The sequence below is a fragment of the Haliotis rufescens genome, unplaced genomic scaffold (genome assembly GCF_023055435.1).
Source record: "Haliotis rufescens isolate VD_foot unplaced genomic scaffold, xgHalRufe1.0.p SCAF_17, whole genome shotgun sequence".
NCBI classification, from domain to species: domain Eukaryota; kingdom Metazoa; phylum Mollusca; class Gastropoda; order Lepetellida; family Haliotidae; genus Haliotis; species Haliotis rufescens.
This window is the reverse complement of record NW_025963857.1, coordinates 11317002-11322439: the sequence shown is the minus strand read 5'-3', so window position 1 is coordinate 11322439 and position 5438 is coordinate 11317002.

Sequence of the window (5438 nt, the reverse complement as noted above, 5' to 3'; positions counted from 1 at the left end):
TTGTGTGAGCTAGTGATCTGTTTTTGCATTGATATGTTTATTAACTTTCTGGAAACTCGATTGGATATTTCCCGGAAACACCTGCATGGTCCATATATGGCACTATGACGTACAAGGTGACCCAGCAACCACAAGGCAGGCCCAGACGCTCTCGGTTATCATGTAGGGCCTATAGCCACATAGCAGGGGTTGAAAACCTTTTATCTTACCTCTAATATGTCAGTGTTGCTTAGTTTGTTGTTTAACGCCGCACTCAGCAATATTCCAGGTATATGACGGCGGTCTGTTAATAATCGAGTCTGCACCAGACAATCCAGTGATTGACATCATGAGCATCGATCCACGCAATTGGGATCGATGACATGCATCAACCAAGTCAGCGAGCCTGACCGCCCGATCCCGTTAGTCGCCTCTTACGACAAGCATAGTCGCCTTTTACGGCAAGCATGGGTTGCTGAAGACCTATTCTACCCCGGATCTTCACGGGTGGTCAGTGTTGGGACCTGATTGGTTTACGTGTGGGGTGTTATTGCAGGATATGCAATTCACTGCTATTTATTGACACATCTTGTAACAAATATAACCAAACAATAAACAGGCTGTAACATTTTTTTTGTTATTTAACGCCGCACTCGGCAATATTTCAGCTATTTGACGGCGAACTGTAAAATAATCGAGTCTGAACCAGACAATCCAGTGAGCGATATCATGAGCATCGATCCTTGCAATTGGGATACAATGACATGCGTCAACCAAGTCAGCCAGCCTGGCCACCTGATCCCGTTTGTCGCCGCTTACGACAAGCAGTAACTCATTTCTCCGTATACGTTTACATACCATTCAATAATTTTCAATCATTGCATCACTGTCTTATGTAATATGTTTCCTTAGTTTGGCGCCCGATTTTGCTACATGGAAGATATGGGAGAGAGTAAAAATAGAGCGCACCCCCCCTTTTTATTTCGAAAAAAACCTTTATTTCTGTATAAATTACCACCAAAGAAAATAAATAGATCTTAATTGTGCACCCCGCCCTCGTACCATTGGTTTTGGACACGTGAAGATCTGGGGTAGAATAGGTCTTCAGCAACCCATGCTTGCCGTAAAAGGCGACTATGCTTGTCGTAAATGGCTCGCTGACTTGGTTGATGCATGTCATCGATCCGAATTGCGTGGGTCGTTGTTCATGATGTCAATCACTGGATTGTCTGGTCCAGACTCGATTATTTACAGACCGCCGTCATATAGCTGGAATATTGCTGAGTGCGGCGTAAAACAACATACCAGCAACAACAACATTGGTTTTGCTTACACTTCAAATTAGCCTAGTTGCGCCCCTAGTTTTCTGCTTGAGAAGGTCGAGTCTTGACGAGGTATCATCCGAGACGCAGATCAAGATAATTTCCCATGAAAATACTCCATTGTCTCTCTTCCATCTCAGGGGCGGTTAGGTAGCCTAGTGGTTAAAGCGTTCGCTCGTCACGCTAAAGACCCGGGTTCGATTCCCGACAAGGGTACAATGTGTGAAGCCCATTTCTGGTGTCCCTAGCCGTGATATTGCTGGAATAGTGCTAAAAGCGGCGTAAAACCATACTCACTCACTCACTCTTCCATCTCACATGAAGTCAAGGCACCTGTTCTTCAAACCAGCAAACTCTTCGACAACTCTCTCAGGGTTAACAGGAATGTCTCTGGGCACATACAGGGGAGGTGATTCTGATTAGGAAACTAATTTTCAGCCACAAAAACATATTTAAATAAGATAATAACATATTTTAAATTATTTTTTTATGTAAGTGCAGGCCGCTTATAATACTGCACGAGAGCCGTGCAATGTTTGTGAAAAGTCCATGTGGGCTTTAAATCAATTTGAAATATAATGTTTTCCAAGTGTATACATTTAACGTCAAATATGTGAAAACATGATTTAGTTCATCAAATAAAAAATAACATCATTTAGAGGCATTTATGTAGCTGAACTTGATTCATAGACCGTCGCTATATAGTCGAATTGGTTGAAACAATTTTTCACTGGGCATTTTAAAGCAGTATTTCTGGGTCTGGAACGCACATTGTCTTTGGTTTTGGCGCCGTGTCGGTGCCACGCATCATGCAAGGCTTTCTTGTTGCGATGTACTGTTATCTCACACAGTTTTGGCATGTAGAAGTTTTGGGAGGACACCGATGAAATAGCCTTATGAAGACCCCGCGTTCCTTCAGTAAAGACAGGAAGCATACGAAGCAGATGTTGGGAGTTTAATGGGTATATATATAAGGGAAACCTATTCAAATTACCAAAAAATAAAGGTCCAGTTTGTCTTGCAGTGTTGCTAAAACCGCGGGTTTGATTGCTATTTTATTTATATGAGACATTTATAAGCACGTACACAGTAGACACTATATCAAAATTAGTTTCATATGAGAAAAGTCAATCAGGATATACATCATAAACTGACGCCCAAAAGATCCTTTACCAGAGTTTGAAATCACTCTTGCTCAAAAACAACAAAACATACATGCATGAAGTAAAGTGTATTGAGAAGATCAATACATCAACATAATCAACACTGAAAATGATCATACCGCGACCGAGAATGACGTCAGAGTCCCCCAAAGTTGGGTGTGGTACAAAACTCGAGCTTTCAGAATCATGGACAATAGGCAGAGTACATAAACAATCGCTCACGTTCAATAACAAGTCATTAGTAGCGTGTGTGACCACCAAATGCCTCAATACACGCAAAAACTCTTCGACGCACAGAAAAAGTCAGTCGTCTGATGAGGTCACGTGGGATTTGACGCTATTCTTCTTTAGAGGGCCAAGATCAGTTCTTGCCGGTTGGCTGGAGAGTGTGGTCGTTGTCGAACAAGACGATCCATCAAGTCCAAGAGGTGTTCTATGGGCGACATGTCGGGTGAGCGTGCAGGCCACGGCAGGGCGTTGACGTTGTTGGCTGCGAGGAAGTTAGTGACAATTCTGGCTGTATGAGCTCTAGCGTTGTCATGCTGATAAATGACACCACGTGGCTGCTGTTGGAGAAATGGTAGGACAACTGGACGAAGAAAGTTATCCATGTAACGCTGAGCTGTCAAGTTTCCGTCAACGATGACCAGCGGTGTCCTCTCCTGCCCACAGATCCCTCCCCACACCATGACACTCCCTCCGCCATATGGTACGACCTCCTGCACGCAACACGCCGCCGTTCGTTCACCCCTTCGGCGGTAAACACGTTGTCTTCCATCAGCCCTAAACATACAGAATCGACTTTCGTCAGTGAAGACAACCCTCTGCCAGTCACGTCGTTGCCAACGTCGTACAGTCCGGGCCCATCTCAATCGCAGACGATGATGTTGCGCTGTCAATAGCTGTCCTCTGTATGGTCTTAAGCCCTGATTCCATGAGCCCTGAGTCTCCTGGCCACTGTCTGTTGGCTAACCCTTTGACCTAAGGCATTTGTCGCCGATGACGTCACTGTCAGGAAGCGATTTCGGAGGTGCACGGTACGCAAGTACCGGTCATCATGGGGCGTGGTCACCCTGGGTCTGCCTGTTCTTGGCCTGTCAGCGGTCCGCCCTGTCTGTCTGTAACGTTGCATCAAGTTGGTAACGGCAACACGGGAGCAACCGAAGGTTCGTGCAATATGGGCGTGGGTGGCTCCCATCTGTACCATACCCAAGGCTCGTTCACGTTGTTCGACTGTGAGTCGTGGCATTTCTTTTGTGTTTTTTTTTATCACTGTGGATGTCTGACGTGCCGTTGCAATCGTTTTATACCCTTACCCGCACGTGCATTTGCAGTTGTCCGTGGTGCACGTGTTTTTCACTTTTTCGCGTGTTATCTCGCAAACATGTAACAGACGATTAACATTTTCTGCATACACTATTGTTGTATTTAGGTTAAGTGTTTAAGATAGACTTCATCGAAAAAAAATTATACTTTGTCTGAAATTTATATTTTCAGTTAGTAAAGTTTCTTTTGGACGTCAGTTTATATTTTTAACTTAATTAAAAGACCCGTGAAGATCCGGGGTAGAATAGGTCTTCAGCAACCCAGTCTTGGCGTAAAAGGCAACTGTGCTTGTCGTAAGAGGCGACTAACGGGATCGGGTGGACAGGCTCGCTGACTTGGTTGATGCATGTCGTCGTATCCCAATTGCGTGGATCGATGCTCATGATGTCAATCACTTGTTTGGTCCTGACTCGGATTGTCCAGAGAGAACATTCATCATTGATTTTAAAAAAATGATTTCAAAACATTTTTATGATGGCGAGTTTATGTGATGTAGTCGAACATATGTCATAATTTTATGAATATAAGATTGGTTGTTTGTTTGTCTCTCTCATCCCGAGACAGAGGAAAAGGAGATATTTTCACGACGCTACGCCACTCCCCTCCTCCCCCCAGGGAAACAGTAAGGAATAAATGAGAAGTTGTTCATTTACATATGTGTCCGATGTATTGCAATCTACGACAAATCCGAATTTTTGTGTAGTGATATACAGTGACGACGGTCATATTACACATCAATACTTTTTAAAATTATTATAGATTGGGCATTGAGAATGATGTTCAGTGGAGTCAGGTCATGCAGCATTGCGCGCCACGTTTTTTATACAAGCTCTCTATCATTTGGATGTTGCAAAACTTGTGAAGTGTTTGATAATAAGAAATTGGTTTGTGTTCATTTTGAATATGGTCACTGCACGAGTCAAGTTCTTTTTCTTTCTTTCTGTTCTTGTGATGGTTGTAGCAACATTATATTTATCACAACGGAGGGGTAAATGGTGAGTATGTTTCTATTTATGTTTTATCTACATCTTAGCAATAATTTATCTGTGCTTTATCTATCGTTTATCAAGTTTTAGTCTATTTAATTTACTAGTATATATATCCATTTTTCATCAGTTGAACTTGCCTTTGCATGTTCTTTGTGACGGGTCCCATCGGTGGGTCAGGATACGCCCACCTGGTGTCATTATTTTATAGTTATTCAAAACCACATACTTATGATACAGTCGGAATCGTGCAATAGACACAGTGTGCTTTCAATATTGCTGAGTGCGGCGTTAAACAACAAACCAACAACAACAACACTGCTTTCAGCTGAGGTTTTTTTATGAATATAGAAAGGGTTTTGTAGATTTTAAAATTACTTATGTAATTTTACCGACGTTTCAATACCTATATTTCATCTATATTTCATTTTTATTGATGGAGGGTTGTATATTGTTATGGTCAGTGGAGCAGACAGCTACTGATACTTTTGACTGGCGCATAGGTATGAATATTATATATACATCATTTCAAACGATACCATAATTTAACATTTGTCATTCCTTTAAAATAACCGAGAATGTACAACGCTAATCTCCTTTAGAAGTGCTATTAACATAGAGAATATGGTCTCTGTTATAAACCAGAGAATGAGTCTGTAGGT